The 15,838-nt window shown below is 45.4% G+C and overlaps 1 protein-coding gene and 1 pseudogene across 1 annotated transcript in view; one reads left to right on the forward strand and one right to left on the reverse strand.

The window, feature by feature from the left end:
* LOC124795584 overlaps positions 1 to 15,838 on the forward strand; it is a 571,616-nt gene that overhangs the window by 121,097 nt on the left and 434,681 nt on the right. The gene's annotated exons all lie outside the window — the stretch shown is intronic.
* LOC124796727 lies at positions 9,357 to 9,474 on the reverse strand (annotated as a pseudogene).

The raw sequence follows: 15,838 nt of genomic DNA on the forward strand, positions 1-15,838 counted from the left end.
AGAATGAAGTTACTGGATTCCTCAACTGCGACTTGTGAACGTTTAATATGTACATAAGGATTACTTGAGGCATTTGGTCGGTGTATGGTATATTTGATGGAGCCGGCCGAAGTGGCCGTGCGGTTAAAGGCACTGCAGTCTGGAACCGCAAGACCGCTACGGTCGCAGGTTCGAATCCTGCCTCGGGCATGGATGTTTGTGATGTCCTTAGGTTAGTTAGGTTTAACTAGTTCTAAGTTCTAGGGGACTAATGACCTCAGCAGTTGAGTCCCATAGTGCTCAGAGCCATTTGAGCCATATTTGATGGAGAAAAACTTAAGACTCAGAGAATTTCTTAAATGTCTCTGTTCTGACTTGATGGCCAAGTAGTCTGATAAAGTCATTTTGCTTTCGTCGAGAAAGATAAGACACAGCACAGGCGACTGTGTGCTGAATTTACTAAAGATGATGATTCGCAACCGGATAATATTTGGCAAGTAGTTCAGCATAGATCTGAATGACTATGCAAAGCTAAGGACTGTCTGGCTAATAACAATACACAATCAAGAATTCTTAATAATAGAGCCTTCCATTTCACAAATGACTTACATTGTTCTAATTGAACAGCATGATCAGTTGTTCCACATTTTTTTCTGTAGTCGCATTTCAGCCATTTCCTGTTTTCATATGCTTCACCACGATAACTTTTTTCGTGATCTAATACTCTGACATCAAAACGTTTTAAATGCTTTAAAACCATTTTACTGTACAAAATAACTTCTCCCTGTACTTAAAAAAAAGAATGTAAGGAATGCAATATATAGCACATTCCGCAAGAGAATACGATCACCGCCGAGCGGTTCTAGGCGCTACACTCTGGAACCGCGCAACTGCTACGGTCGCAAGTTCGAATCCTGCCTCGGGCATGGCTGTGTGTGATGTCCTTAAGTTTAAGTAGTTCTAAGTTCTAGGGGACTGATGACCTCAGAAGTTAAGTCCCATAGTACTCAGAGCCATTTGAACGAATACGACCACCATGTCTTCAAAACGCTATCGCCATTTTGTAACTTCCTATAAAACCAACCCTTAGACAAAGTCTGGCAATATTTTCTGTTGGAAAAAATGCATGTTTATTCTGCAGTTCACACGTCCCTCTCTTAACAAAGTCATTTTTCGAAGCCCCGCTTACATTTTCTGGCCAACAACTAGTATCAGCGAAAAATTTCAAATAAACCTGCTCGGAGAGAGTGATTTTCTGCGCAGGCGTTAAAGCATTTTCAGTCAAAGTTGATCAGCTGTAGACAGTGAACCGCTTACGTACTCTGAATTGTATGAACACGGAAACTCTTGTGTACCTACAATGCTGGTGATATCAGACGTTTTCGCAGTAAATCACTCAAGACTTCTAGCTATTTTTGCAAGCTGTTCCTCTTTCGTTTCTCGGCTTTCCATGCACTGGCATCTGATTCCTTTCTTAAAGATATTCTTTTGTAGCCTATCTTAATCCACTGCTGTATATAGGCCTCTTCCCTAGGTTTCCATTGTCTTCGATTTTCAGTCATCTGGTACCATCGTGTATCAGCCACCAGCTTCAAGTCATCAAGCCATCTCTTTTGGAGGCTTACGGCAAGTCGAAAGAGAGAGAGACAGGGAGAAAGAGAGTGGTATTTACGTATGTGATAAACGCCTTCTCTCGAAAACTTCTCCATACCTCCTCCGTGTTACCACAGATAACGTGTCACTGATCTCATTTGTACCAAGATTGTAGCACTCGGGAGGTGCCTATTTGCTTCCACCGCCCTGAGCGGAGTGCATAAGCTCTAATAAATGGTCACCAACCTGCAGTCTTCTACAGTTGTTGTCCCCTACGCAGAAAACAGCAAGTAGGTCGTGAATCCGTTATCTTGAAGCTGTAAGAAACTCTGAGCGACGAACAGATATTATGTGAATAATTTCTAGTTAGTTTGTTTATATGGGATGCCACTTGCTTTCTATTAGCAGAACTCGAAAAACTGCACAATTACATTTCACTCTATAGTCACAAATAATGTCTTCAACAAAATAATGAACTGTATATTTCGTAATTACTGTTCTCAACTACAAGTTTAAATGACCATACATTGCTCATAAAATCTTAACCTGATTTGTATGGATCCAGTACAAGTGTTTATCCTATCTCTGCCGTTGCTTTCATTGTACTGTTGAACGGTTGCTACTTCCATATGACGGGATATTGAAGGAAGAAGCTACGTGACTGCACAAAAAATGTTGCTTTAGTGGTGACTGTTATCAAGAGTGATGGGGTGTACGCCCTGTAAAGTATGTAGAACGCCCGTAAAAATTAAACTTACACACACACACGCACGCACGCACACACACACACACACACACACACACACACACACACACACACACACACACACACACGCGCGCGCACACACACGTCACATACACACACGCACGCGCGCGCGCGCGCACACACACACACACACACACACACACACATTTTTGACTAGTGTTTCTAAATGGTCCATGTAATCAGAATTGAAACTGCCTTATGAACTGACGTACCAAAAGTATTAAGCAGTTCTAAAATTAGTTGAAGACAGGTTTACCATCGTGCATTGTGGCTGGTACTACGCTAAAATATTATACGCCATCAGAGATTGGTGACAGTTTAACACATAAGATACGATATGCAGGAGACTTCCGTCATTTACCGAGTGAATCCAAAGAAAGCGAACGGGAAAAAAAAAAAAAAAAAAAAAAAAAAAACACACACAGATACTGTAAAAGTTGAGTTAAACGAGGGGGTCTTGTATCATTATGTTTGTAAGATTTTTCTTCTTTTTCCCCTTTTCCGGATGACTCATGTCTTCTTGCTTTTCATACTGTTTCATTTTGTTGCAGGTAAGAGACCGCAGACTGCACAAGATAATTTGTCAAGAAACAAGCTCGGGGAGCGGTTACGAATCACCCGGAAAACGTAAATACATTTTCATTAAAATGGTTAACAGAGGCACTAAGGTTTGTTACCAGCTACCACTTAGTACTGATTCCAAGACCAAACAGATTTGCAGCTGCTGCTGGCACTCACAATATGTTAACTTTTTAGTGAGTCTAAATTTTACTCTGTATGAATTATTCACAAGTTGAGCATAGTTTAGGTATTAAGTATCCAACTCACTAACCAGAAAAATAAATGTACTGATAGATTTGGAGCTGTGCCTATCTCACAGTCTCCTAGGAGTGTCTTTGTGGAGTGAAAGTGTGTGTTGTATCGACACCGTATCTTCTTAGCGCGGAACACAAGCCGGAGTTGTGAACGAAATGTGTGATGGGCGGAATTCCCACAGATTAATAATTTTAACACGGTTTCTTAATAATTTTAACACGGTTTTTTCGTGACGAAGCGTGGAAACTAATACGTTTCACAGAAGAAAAAAGAAGGAAGATTATGGTTAAACGCCGCCCTTTCTAGTGTGAGGGAACTCTGATAGGGGATATCGTGCCACCACTCTTTAGTTGAACGTAAGTTACTTGGTTAACATATCAGTGAGTTAACGTACATGGCTTGGTCCTTCAGATGAACAGGTCTTAACAAAATCGAGCATTTACGGGGGACAGCCTATACCTGCGAACGTTCGATGAATGCAGCACAGTCTGTCCCACAGGACAGGTGACAGATCTGGTATTCACGTAACTACTGCTGCCTCTGTGAACGCGTGCTGCGTAATGCCTCTGTGAACACATACTTGAATTACTAACGTGATATTTGACCACTTGCCGTTTTAAATTGAACACCGCCGGCGTCACAAACTGCTCGTTATAAGTGAAACTTTGTTAGAATGTTTTGAATTTGGAAAAGGAACAATGGGGCACCCAGCGAACGTTAAATTTTGTTTTAAATTGCGTAAAAGTGCCTTAGTTACTTTCGAAATGATGCAGACTGTTTACGGTTGTGAAGCAATGAGTCGTAAAAATGTTTCTAGATTGTATGCAAGTCCTGGTGCTAATCAAGAGAGCACTGAACATGATCGACGTCTGGGAACATCATCGACAGTTTGAGTCGAAGAAAATGATCAAAAAGTGGTTGAAACTTCTAACTGAAAAGCTGGGTAGAAAGATCATCTCTTGTCGGTTTGTGCTACACGTAACTCAGCGACAATAATTGTAGGGGGGATCACTGCAGAGATATGAAAAGATCGGCCACTAGGGACCCAGACTTCATGTCTTGCATCGTGACAGGTGGTAAAACATCGTGTTTTCATTCTGAGCCACTCACAGAGAGCAGAAGCCCTTAATGGAAGGGTCCAGAACCTTCGAAACCGAAAAAGGCGCACATGCAGAAAAGCCGTGTCAAGACGCTGCTCACAGTTTCAAAAGGAGTTATCCATAAAGAATTCACTCCAAAAGATTAAATGGTGAATCGATGTTACTGCTTGGGTGTTTCAAATAGTTTATGGGCGCAGATTGCCGGGGTACGATCGGAATCGAGGAGCATTAACAGACCTGAGTCGAAACAAGGCCCCGGGAGTAGACAACATTCCATTACAACTACTGATAGCCTTGGCAGAGCCAGCCCTGACAGAACTGTACCATCTGGTGAGCAAGATGAGTGAGACAGGCAAAATACCCTCAGGCTTCAAGAAGAATATAATAATTCCACTCCCAAAGAAAGCAGGTGTTAACAGGTGTGAAAACTACCGAACTATCAGTTTAATAAGTCACAGCTGCAAAATACTAACACGAATTCTTTACAGACGAACAGAAAAACTAGTACAAGCCGACCTTGGGGAAGATCAGTTTGGATTCCGTAGAAATGTTGGAACACGTGAGGCAATACTGACCTTGAGGCCTATCTTAGAAGATCGATTAAGGAAAGCCAAACCTATGTTTCTAGCATTTGTGGACTTAGAGAAGGCTTTTGACAATGTTGGCTGACTGGAATACTCTCTTTCAAATTCTCAAGGTGGTAGGGGTCAAATTCAGGGAGCGAAAGACTATTGACGATTTGTACAGAAACAGATGGCAGTTATAATAGTCGAGGGGCATGAAAGGGAAGCGGTAGTTGGGAAGGGAGTGAGACAGGGTTGTAGCCTATGGTTCAAATGGTTCAAATGGCTCTGAGCACTATGGGGCACAACTGCTGTGGTCATAAGTCCCCTAGAACGTAGAACTACTTAAACCTAACTAACCTAAGGACATCACACACATCTATGCCCGAGGCAGGATTCGAACCTGCGACCGTAGCGGTCGTCGGTTCCAGACTGTAGCGCCTTTAACCGCTGGGCCACTCCGGCCGGCGGTTGTAGCCTATCCCCGATGTTATTCAATCTGTATTTTGAGCAAGCAGTAAAGGAAACAAAAGAAAAATCTGGAGTAGGAATTAAAATCCATGGAGAAGAATGGTTCAAATGGCTCCGAGCACTATGGGACTCAACTGCTGAGGTCATTAGTCCCCTAGAACTTAGAACTAGTTAAACCTAACTAACCTAAGGACATCACACACATCCATGCCCGAGGCAGGATTCGAACCTGCGACCGTAGCGGTCTTGCGGTTCCAGACTGCAGCGCCTTTAACCGCACGGCCACTTCGGCCGGCCATGGAGAAGAAATAAAAACCTTAAGGTTTGCCGATGACATTGTAATTCTGTCAGAGAGAGCAAAGGACGTGGAAGAGCAGTTGAACGGAATGGACAGTGTGTTGAAACGAGGATATAAGATGAACATCAACAAAAGCAAAACAAGGATAATGGAATATAGAAAAATTAAATCAGGTGATGCTGAGGAAGTTAGATTAGGAAATGAGACACTTAAAGTAGCAGATGAGTTTTGCTATCTGGGTAGCAAAATAACTGTTGATGGTCGAAGTAGAGAGGATATGAAATGTAGACTGGCAATCGTAAGGAAAGAGTTTCTGAAGATGAGAAATTTGTTAACATCGAGCATAGATTTACGTGTCAGAAATTCATTTCTGAAAGTATTTATATGGAGTGTAGCCACGTATGGAAGTGAAATAGGGCGATAATTAGTTTAGACAAGAAGAGAATAGAATCTTTCGAAGTGTGGCGCTACTGAAGAATGCTGAAGATTAGATGGATAGCGGAGGTACTGAACAGAATTGGGGAGAAGAGGAATTTGTGGCCCAACTTGACTAGAAGAAGGCATCGGTTGGTTGGACATCTTCGGAGGCATCAAGTGATCACCAGTCTCTCCACTCTACTCTACCCTGTGCAAGCTGCTTCATCTCCCAGTACTTACTGCAACCTACATTCTTGTGAATCTGCTTAGTGTATTCATCTCTTGGTCTCCCTCTACGATTTTTACCTTCCACGCTGCCCTCCAATGCTAAATTTGTGGTCCCTTGATGCCTCAGAACATGTCCTACCAACCGGTCCCTTCTTCTTATCAAGTTGTGCCACAAACTCCTCTTCTCCGCAGTTCTATTCAATACCTCCTCATTAGTTATGTGATCTACCCATCTTATCTTCAGCATTCTTCTGTAGCACCACCTTTCGAAAGCTTCTATTCCCTTCCTGTCCAAACTATTTATGGTCCATGTTTCACTTCCATACAGGGCTACACTCCATACAAATACTTTCAGAAACGACTTCCTGACACTTAAATCTATACTCGATGTTAACAAATTTCTCTTCTTCAGAAACGCTTTCCTTGCCATCGCCAGTCTACATTTTATATCCTCTCTACTTCGACCATCATCAGTTATTTTGCTCCCCAAATAGCAAAACCCCTTTACTACTTTAAGTGTCTCATTTCCTAATCTAATTCCCTCAGCATCATCCGACTTAATTCGACTACATTCCATTATCCTCGTTTTGCTTTTGTTGATGTTCATTTTATATCCTGGTTTCAAGACACTGTCCATTCCGTTCAACTGCTCTTCCAAGTCCTTTGCTGTCTCTGACAGAATAACAATGTCATCGGCAAACCTCGAAGTTTTTGTTTCCTCTCCATGGATTTTAACACCTACTCCGAATTTTTCTTTTGTTTCCTTTGCTGCTTACTCTATATAAAGATTGAATAAGATCGGGGATAGGTTACAACCCTGTCTCACTCCCTTCCCAACCACTGCTTCCCTTTCATACCCCTCGACTCTTATAACTGCCATCTGGTTTCTGTATAAATTGTAAATGGCCTTTCGCTCCCTGTATTTTACCCCTGCCACCTTTAGAATGTGAAAGAGAATATTCCGGTCAGCATTGTCAAATGCTCTGAGTCTACAAATGCTAGAAACGTAGGTTTGCCTTTCCTTCATCTTTCTTCTAAGAAAGTCATGTAAACTAAAAATTGACGTCTTGTATATTACTCCGGATTAGTCAGCATTCCTGTGGTTCAAATGGTTCAAATGGCTCTGAGCACTATGGGACTTAACTTCTGTGGTCATCAGTCCCCTATAACTTAGAACTACTTAAACTTAAGGACATCACACACAGCCATGCCCGAGGCAGGATTCGAACCTGCAACCGTAGCAGTCGCGCGGTTCCAGACTGAGCGCCTATAACCGCTAGACCACCGCGGCCGGCCATTCCTGTGGGACGCACTGTGTGTACACTAGAAGAGTCGTGCATGGCACTGCAAGACGTATAAATTAATCCCTCTCCAGAATAATTCCAGCGTTTCGAACAGTCCATGCTCGCGGAGGAGTCTCCCACTATTAATATCACATCCAGTGCTCCTCCACAAGTTAGGGCCACACAGTGTTGTAATCGCTTCGTACGAGTAACAAACTCGCGACTCCACACTGGCTGCAGCGTGTCAAGTATTTCGCGACTGCCGCTGTCAGTGATTTGGCGCACCGTGTCGATATTAAATTTGTTCCGCGTAGCTGCCGCAGTGCCCGATGTACCTGTGGCACGCGCCGCTGTTATGGAGCCGAGAAATAAATGGCCGGCCCCCGGCGCTGTGAAAGCTGCAACGCCGGCCATATTTGCGAGCTATGTCGGCAATCACGAATGGAATCCGGGACCTGCGGGCACACATAATGTAGCCGCCGTGTATGAAGCACGATAGCAATGCGAAATATTTTAAACATTTCCTCCCAGCATTGTGAGCTTTATCTGCACGTATTCCCTGCAATCCGTTTTACGGTGCATGGTGACAGTTACGTTGTATAGCATCATCGATTCCCATTCCTATTCCATTTGCGTAGTGAGCGAGACGGAAATGTGTACAGTTTTGCGCCGGCCGAAGTGGCCGAGCGGTTCTAGGCGCTTCAGTCTGGAACCGCGCGACCGCTACGGTCGCAGGTTTGAATCCTGCCTCAGGCATGGATGTGTGTGATGTCCTTAGATTAGTTTGGTTTAAGTAGTTCTAAGTTCTGGGGAACTGATGACCTCAGAAGTTCAAGTCCCATAGCGCTCAGAGCCATTTGAACCAGTACCGTTGTGTTTTGGGACGTGCCCCGATCTCTCTCATCTTGTTCTCATCATACCTACGATAAGTGTGCAGGGTGTTTATTACAAGTACAAACTAAAGAGCCATCAGAGGATAATGAGATAAGCAAACAGTCGTAATAAACATACATCCGCAAATCCATGGTTTCCCCGATACTAAGTGTTACGACTGAGTCACCCACGTTCCAGACTACAGATAGGTACAATGAGATTTTGACTCTGCAGCGGAGTGTGTGCTGATATGAACCTTTCTGGCAGATTAAAACTGTGTGCCGGACCGAGACTCAAACTCGGGACCTTCGCCTTTCGCGGGCAAGTGCTCTACCATCTGAGTTTGGAAGGTAGGGGACGAGATACTGGCAGAAGTAAAGCTGTGAGGACGGGGTGTGAGTCGTGCTTGAGTAGCTCAGATGGTAGAGCACTTGGCCGCGAAAGGCAAAGGTCCCGAGTTTGAGTCTCGGTCCGGCACACAGTTTTAACCTGCCAGGAAGTTTTATAGACAGGTACTTCAGGTCAAACACATTACAACTGTTCTTCGTGGCCAGTGCTCATCTACAGTTACATTTATACTCTGCAAGCCACTTTGCGGTGTGGGGCGGCGGGTACTTCATGTAATCTACAGCTTTTATTCCCCCCTCCCCCATTCTTGTTCCAGTCATAAATATATTGCGGGGAGATGGGTTTCCGGTAAGCCTCCGTGCTGGCTCGAATCGCTCTAATTATATTTTCATTGCTTTTTGCGAGATATATATATATAAGCACTCCGTCATCAGGCCACACGTGGCCCATCGGGACCATCCGACCGCCGTGTCATCCTCAGAGGAGGATGCGGATAGGAGGGGCGTGTGGTCAGCACACCGCTCTCCCGGTCGTTACGATGGTTTTCTTTGACCGGAGCCGCTACTATTCGGTCGAGTAGCTCCTCAGTTGGCATCACGAGGCTGAGTGCACCCCGAAAAATGGCAACAGTACATGGCGGCCCGGATGGTCACCCATCCAAGTGCCGGCCACGCCCGACAGCGCTTAACTTCGGTGATCTGACGGGAACCGGTGTATCCACTGCGGCAAGGACGTTGCCAGATATATATAAGAGGAAGCATTTTATTTGTTGACTCTTCTAGGATCGTACGCTCTCAGAACTTCAACAATAACTGTACCGTGATGCAGAAAGCGTCTTTCAGCGACTGCGGTAGGAGTTCATGGATCATCTCTGTGCGCTTCCGTGCTTAATATGTAACACTGTAAAGAAACGCGCTGCTCTTCTTCGGACCTTCTCTAGTTCCTCTATCAGTCCTATGTGGATTGGATTGGATTGGATTGTTTGGGGGAGGAGACAAGACAGCGAGGTCATCGGTCTCATCGGATTAGGGAAGGATGGGGAAGGAAGTCGGTCGTTCCCTTTCAAAGAAAGCAGCCCGGCATTTGCCTGGAGTGATTTAGGGAAATCACAGAAAACTTAAATCAGGAAGACCGGACGCGGGATTGAAACGTCGTCCTCCTCCTTAATGAGAGTCCAGTGTGCTAACCACTGAGCAACCTCGCTCGGCCAGTCCTATCTGGTACAGATCCGATACTGACAGGCAGTATTCAAGTATTGGTCGAAAGAGAGTTTTGTAAGCTACTTTCTTCGTTCCTGCGGATTCTTCCAGTGAATCTAACTGGCACTTGCCTTACCTGCGAGTTGTGTTGTGTTTTGAATTAACTGCCACTTCCTGCACCATGGGTGGATCCTCTGAAGGTCTTCCTGCGTTTCGCTACAATTTTCTAGGGTCGCGACATCTCTGTGTACAACAGCATCATCCGCGAAAAGCCTCATGTAACGTCCAAAGTTATCTACTAGCTCATTTATATACAGGGTGATTCACGAAGATATGCAAATACTTTAATATGTTATTCTACAAGTAAAACTAAAGAATAAAGTTCGTATAAACGTAGGTCCGCAAATGTTTAGTTATGGAGTTACGGCTAAAAAAGATTTTGCATGAAATTTAGCAACTTCGCTGATATGAAGCCATCGCAAAACTGTACGAGGTTAAAGTAAAGCACGATTTTCATTCATTTTTTTGTAATTATTTTGTTGAATGTAATAAAACTTGTCCCAGACGCATATCTGGAGTAGTTTTCCATAATATCCTGAGAAACAAAGATTATTATACAAGCAAATTTGTTTATTTTCCATTAAGAGTGTAGAAACGTTTATGTCATTGTTGACAACCAGGCAACGGCCTTGCCGCTGTGGAAGCGCCGGTTCCCGTCAGATCACAGACGTTAAGCGCTGTCGGGCGTGGCCGGCACTTGGGTGGGTGACCGTCCGGGCCGCCATGGGCTGTTGCCATTTTTCGAGGTGCACTCAGCCTCGTGATGCCAATTGAGTAGCTACTCGACCGAACAGTAGCAGCTCCGGTCACAGAAAATCATCATAACGACCGGGAGAGCGGTGTGCTGATCACACGCCCCTCCTATCCGCATCCTCATCTGAGGATGACACGGCGGTCGGATGGTCCCGATCAGCCACTTGTGACCTGAAGACGGACTGCCATTGTTGGCAACCGTTAGAGAGTTGTTTCAATAGCTTCCTAACCTTGAAACGAGTTAGTTTTCGGAATTGTTTGGTGAAAGAACGTTTCCTTACTACTTCGTTTTGTTTTTTCCGGTTTAACATGAATTCAAGTGTGCTTTGGTATTAATAGAAGCAGATTATCTGACACATTCATACAATTTCAGTTAACGTCATTATCATCATTTTTCAAAAATTACATTCTCTGCAACTTCTGTTGAGAACTTTGCGCAATTGTCTGGAATTCAAAAAACAAATTGGGCCAAGAAGTTGATAAACTAAAAATTTTACAAAATTACGTCTTTGCTTCTCTGGACGTTCTGGAAAACTACTGCAGATAACGTCTGGAACATGTCTTAGTAGATTCACCAGATCAATAACAACAAGATAAATTGAAATCGTCCTTTACTTTAACCTCGTAAAGTTTTGCGATGGCTTCATACGGGCGAAGTTGCTAGATTTTAGGCAAAAATCTCTTATTAGCCGTAACTCCGTAACTAAACGTTTGCGGACCTATGTTTATATGAACTTTTTTCTTTAGTTTTACTCGTAGAATAACATATTGAAATATTTGCATATCTTCGTGAATCACCCTGTATATTGTGAAAAGTAATGATCCTATGACACTCGCCTGGGACCCGCCCGAAGTTACTTTTCTATGTGAACACGTCTCTCCGTCCAGAATGATACGCTGTGTTCTGTTTGCTAGAAACTCTTCAGTCCCGTCACATAGTTGGTCTTGTATTCCGTACGCTCGTATTTTGTTCACAACGTTTTGCGACACTGTGTCGGATGCCTCGTGGACGTCAAGTCAGCGAACGCGGCATCTACGTAGACACTTCTATTTACTGCTTTCTGAGTGTCATGGACGAACAAAGCTAGCTGGGTTTCATACGATCGTTGTTTTCGGAACTCATGTTGGTTCCTATGTAGCAGATTTTGTTCTTCAATCGGTAATTATACAATAATTGGTCTTTCTTGTCTATGTACTCGCAATACGTAACAGTTGTCTGTGTTGTGACTTAACTGCCACTTAATAGTGTCATAATTCCTGAGCGTAAAACATGTTCTAAAATTCTGCAACTGGCCGAAGTAAGATATATACACTCCTGGAAATGGAAAAAAGAACACCGTGAATTCATTGTCCCAGGAAGGGGAAACTTTATTGACACATTCCTGGGGTCAGATACATCACATGATCACACTGACAGAACCACAGGCACATAGACACAGGCAACAGAGCATGCACAATGTCGGCACTAGTACAGTGTATATCCACCTTTCGCAGCAATGCAGGCTGCTTTTCTCCCATGGAGACGATCGTAGAGATGCTGGATGTAGTCCTGTGGAACGGCTTGCAATGCCATTTCCACCTGGCGCCTCAGTTGGGCCAGCGTTCGTGCTGGACCGGCAGACCGCGTGAGACGACGCTTCATCCAGTCCCAAAAATGCTCTGTGAGGGACAGATCCGGAGATCTTGCTGGCCAGGGTAGTTGACTTACACCTTCTAGAGCACGTTGGGTGGCACGGGATACATGCGGACGTGCATTGTCCTGTTGGAACAGCAAGTTCCCTTGCCGGTCTAGGAATGGTAGAACGATGGGTTCTGTGGTGTCACCGCCAGACACCACACTTGCTAGGTGGTAGTTTAAATCGGCCGCGGTCCATGTAGTACATGTCGGACCCGCGTGTCGCCACTGTGATCGCAGACCTAGCGCCACCACCAAGGCAGGTCTCGTGATACGAGAGTGGACTCGACCCCAGTTGTACGAGAACCTAGCTACCGCCCAGTTGTACGAGAACCAAGCTACCGCCCAGTTGTACGAAGCCTTTCTCTCTCATTAGCCGAGAGACAGAATAGCCATCTAAGTTAATGGCTACGAACTAGCAAGGAGCCATTTGTATCAGTGCCTATAGCTTCGAGTATTCAAGAGAGATGTATTCCAAGGAATCAATAAAAGTTAAGTAAAAAGCATCTACATACTTTTCTTCTTATTCATTCATAAGTTCTCATGTTCCAGACTTCACGCCCGTCTGCATTAGTCTAGCGTGCCTTTCTTTTGGCTACTACCGTGTGGCGTAACAGTCTTGTTACGTCACTACAGGTTCGATGACGGTTTGGATGTACCGTGCACTATTCAGTGTCCCCTCGACGATCACCAGTGGTGTACGGCCAGTGTAGGAGATCGCTCCCCACACCATGATGCCGGGTGTTGGCCCTGTGTGCCTCGGTCGTATGCAGTCCTGATTGTGGCGCTCACCTGCACGGCGCCAAACACGCATACGACCATCATTGGCACCAAGGCAGAAGCGACTCTCATCGCTGAAGACGACACGTCTCCATCCGTCCCTCCATTCACGCCTGCCGCCACACCACTGGAGGCGGGCTGCACGATGTTGGGGCGTGAGCGGAAGACGGCCTAACGGTGTGCGGGACCGTAGCCCAGCTTCATGGAGACGGTTGCGAATGGTCCTCGCCGATACCCCAGGAGCAACAGTGTCCCTAATTTGCTGGGAAGTGGCGGTGCGGTCCCCTACGGCACTGCGTAGGATCCTACGGTCTTGGCGTGCATCCGTGCGTCGCTGCGGTCCGGTCCCAGGTCGACGGGCACGTGCACCTTCCGCCGACCACTGGCGACAACATCGATGTATTGTGGGGACCTCACGCCCCACGTGTTGAGCAATTCGGCGGTACGTCCACCCGGCCTCCCGCATGCCCACTATACGCCCTCGCACAAAGTCCGTCAACTGCACATACGGTTCACGTCCACGCTGTCGCGGCATGCTACCAGTGTTAAAGACTGCGATGGAGCTCCGTATGCCACGGCAAACTGGCTGACACTGACGGCGGCGGTGCACAAATGCTGTGCAGCTAGCGCCATTCGACGGCCAACACCGCGGTTCCTGGTGTGTCCGCTGTGCCGTGCGTGTGATCATTGCTTGTACAGCCCTCTCGCAGTGTCCGGAGCAAGTATGGTGGGTCTGACACACCGGTGTCAATGTGTTCTTTTTTCCATTTCCAGGAGTGTAGATAGCCCTATAGTTTTGTGCTTTTTTTGCAATCGTTGGGAACGCTTCGCTCCTCTTGGAGACCTACGGTATACTGCTGCTAAAAGAGGGAGGAGTTATTTCGCATACTCTATGTCGAATCGTACTGATATCGTGTTAGGTCCAGTGGATTTCCCTCTGGTGAGCGATTTCAATTGCTTTTCTGTTCAACGGCCACATATTTCAGTGTCATTGTGTCGTTCGTCCGACAAATTAAAGTAGGCACTAAAGTGCGATCTTCCACTGCGAAACAATTCTGGAAAAAAAAGTTTAGTATTTCAGTCCTTTCTGTGTCGTTTGCTAGAGTGTCTGGACAGATGACTTAGATCCGTTCACTGATGTAATACATGACCGAAAGTTCTTAGGGTTTCCTGCCAAGTCGGTAGGCAGAAGTTTACTTCCGAATTCGTTGAACGCTTCACGCATGGCTCTCCTTACACATTCATGTGGAGGCAGGCCTCACTAGGTATTCTCATCGATAGCCGGTACACGTTAAAAAATTCCACGCGTGTTCCGAATGCATTGACAACCATCCAAAATTCGTTCCCGAAGTTCATCGACGCTATAAACAGGGCTGGAATACACCACAGCTTTTTAACATCCCCACACAAAAAAATTCCGACGTGTTCAAGTCGGGGGACCTGGGAGGCCATAGTGTTGGCGAGCCACGAGCGGTACATCCGCTGTCCAACACTGCCGCTACGTATTCCCGAGAAGTCACATGAAAGTGTTCTGCACCATCGTGCATGTGCCACATACGGATCCTTTCGCCATAACGAAAGGAATTGAAACGGCGATTAGCTTGTGTTGCAGGAAATCAGGTACTCACAACCAGTAGGTCGGTGAGATAGGAAGTATCGTCTTATCAACCGCTCACCAACGCCACTTTCTCAGACATTAACGGAAAATCTCCGCTGACGTGCTGTCTGTCATGTGGGTTCTCATAAGCCCAAATGTGTGTACTTTGCAGATGTTCGTAATACCGTGTCATGTAACACACGCCTCATCTGCAAAAAGCTCGGTTTCGAGGAAATACAGGGTTATTACAAATGATTGAAGCGATTTCACAGCTCTACAATAACTTTATTATTTGAGGTATTTTCACAATGCTTTGCACACACATACAAAAACACAAAAAGTTTTTTCAGGCATTCACAAATGTTCGATATGTGCCCCTTTATTGATTCGGCAGACATCAAGCCGATAATCAAGTTCCTCCCACACTCGGCGCAGCATGTCCCCATCAATGAGTTCGAAAGCATCGTTGATGCGACCTCGCAGTTCTGGCACGTTTCTTGGTAGAGGAGGTTTAAACACTGAATCTTTCACATAACCCCACAGAAAGAAATCGCATGGGGTTAAGTCGGGAGAGCGTGGAGGCCATGACATGAATTGCTGATCATGATCTCCACCGCGCCGAAAATTCAAAGCGTTTGACTTTGCCATCGGGTGTCAGGCAGGGCTTGTAGCAATTGTAAACGGTATGGCTTCTGCTTTAGCCTTTTCCGTAAGATTTTCCAAACCGTCGGCTGTGGTACGTTTAGCTCCCTGCTTGCTTTATTCGTCGACTTCCGCGGGCTACGCGTGAAACTTGCCCACACGCGTTCAACCGTTTCTTCGCTCACTGCAGGCCGACCCGTTGATTTCCCCTTACAGAGGCATCCAGAAGCTATAAACTGCGCATACCATCGCCGAATGGAGTTAGTAGTTGGTGGATCTTTGTTGAACTTCGTCCTGAAGTGTCGTTGCACTGTTATGACTGACTGATGTGAGTGCATTTCAAGCACGACATACGCTTTCTCGGCTCCTGTCGCCATTTTGTCTCACTGCGCTCTCG

Source organism: Schistocerca piceifrons, chromosome 4 (assembly GCF_021461385.2).
Source record: "Schistocerca piceifrons isolate TAMUIC-IGC-003096 chromosome 4, iqSchPice1.1, whole genome shotgun sequence".
NCBI classification, from domain to species: Eukaryota; Metazoa; Arthropoda; class Insecta; order Orthoptera; family Acrididae; genus Schistocerca; species Schistocerca piceifrons.